The sequence below is a fragment of the Azolla caroliniana genome, unplaced genomic scaffold (assembly GCF_043228905.1).
Source record: "Azolla caroliniana isolate FFs.n. ecotype wild unplaced genomic scaffold, voAzoCaro1.0.p SCAF_9, whole genome shotgun sequence".
NCBI classification, from domain to species: domain Eukaryota; kingdom Viridiplantae; phylum Streptophyta; class Polypodiopsida; order Salviniales; family Salviniaceae; genus Azolla; species Azolla caroliniana.
In genome coordinates this window covers 6,427,886-6,429,467 of record NW_028230444.1, presented here as the reverse complement: position 1 = coordinate 6,429,467, position 1,582 = coordinate 6,427,886, and the positions used below count along the sequence as shown (strand labels likewise).

The following is a 1,582-nucleotide window of genomic DNA, read 5'->3' as shown; positions in this document are numbered from 1 at the left end:
AAACTTAGTAAAATCAACGACATCAATCTCCCAAATAAAGATGTTCTCCAAGTCAGTCAACAATATTTATGTGAAAGTTATCAACTAAGCATGTTTACTCAACGTCCATTTAATACAAAAAGGGGAATTTTAGCTTGTTAGGCCTCTTGAATTAGTTTACATGGATCTTTCTGAACCAATGCATGTGCCATTAATAAGAGGAGCAAGATACTTATATGTCCTCACAAATGATTATACGCAAAAAACTTTTGCACATCTACTTTCATGTAAAGTTGACACTTTTGAGTATTTTCGAAGATTTAAGGCACTCACAGAATCTAAACTTGGGCTCTCTATAATCAAAGTAAGATCAAATAGGGGTGGAGAATTCATGTCACATCTTTTTGGGTCTTTTTGTTTTAATCATGGCCTTACACAATAATTTACCCTTAACTACAATCCTCAACTAAATGGTGTGGCTGAAAGAAAAAATAGGAATATCATGGATATGGTAAGTTGTATTTTGATAAATAGTAAACTATCAGTAGACTTTTGGGGAGAAGCATCCAAATGTGCAACATATATACTAAATCAACTTCCAACAAAGCCCATACATGGAGGATGCCCGGAGGAAATCTAACAACACAAAAGGGTTAGTATAACTCATCTTCATCCTTAAATTGGTTGCAAAGCATACTTCCATGTACCTCGTCCACTTCATCATAAGTTGGAACTAACTGCCAAGCAAGGAATTATGGTCGGATATGAGGATCTAGTCTATGGATATAGAATTTGGAATGAAGCGCAAAAATGAGTGTTTGTCACTCGCAATGTGTTGTTTGATGAAGATCATTTCCCTTGCAAAATGCAACAAGAAGGTAAAAAATCTAGTGTTAAAGGTTCACACATGATTATTGATAGCATTTTGCAAGAAAATGAAGACAAATTCAGTGGTGAAGAACTATGTGATGAAACCACAATAAGAGAAGAAACATCACCAAATGGAATGGAATTGTATCGTCTTACTTGAGGCAAGGTCAAAGAATTAGAAGACCATCTTCCATCCTTAGAGATCCTTCACTTGTGTGCAATGTAAGCATAGAATCTGAAATGTTAGAATCATCTAATTTAAAAGAAGTGTTACTTTCACCACATAAAGCAAAGTAGGAAGAGACAACACATTTGGAGTTTGAAGATCATCAAAAGAATGGTACATGAGAACTCTTAAAAGAAAGTGAAAGACAACAAACCATAGGTTCCAAATGGGTGTTCAAAATCAAGAGAGGATCAAATGGAACTCCCATCAAATACAAGGCTCAATTGGTGGTTCAAGCCTTCAAACAAATTGATGGCATTGATTTCACTGAAACGTATGCACCAATTTCTCTCATCGCTTCCATTCGAGTCGAATTAATGAAAGCATGTGCATAAGGTTGGGAAAGACATCAAATGGATGTAAAAATAGCTTTTCTTAGTGGGGAATTAAATGAAGAAATATATATGACATTACCAAACATGAAGATGGAGGATCCAACACAAACATGTCCACTTAAGAAGTCACTTTATGGCTTGAGGCAAGCAGGAAGATGTTGGTATATCCAGT

The 1,582-nt window shown here is 35.4% G+C and overlaps 1 long non-coding RNA gene across 2 annotated transcripts; it reads right to left on the bottom strand.

Annotated features, from left to right (window-relative positions):
- Positions 1-669: 669 nt before the first annotated feature.
- LOC147860038 (uncharacterized) lies at positions 670-1,285 on the bottom strand. 2 transcript variants are annotated; one of them, XR_015530272.1, is made up of 3 exons: positions 1,230-1,285; positions 958-1,084; positions 670-836 (listed from the first exon to the last, which is right to left on the bottom strand). It is a non-coding gene; the product is annotated as an uncharacterized LOC147860038 (long non-coding RNA). The 2 variants fall into 2 exon arrangements; XR_015530271.1 differs by having other exon boundaries at positions 1,006-1,084.
- Positions 1,286-1,582: the final 297 nt, after the last annotated feature.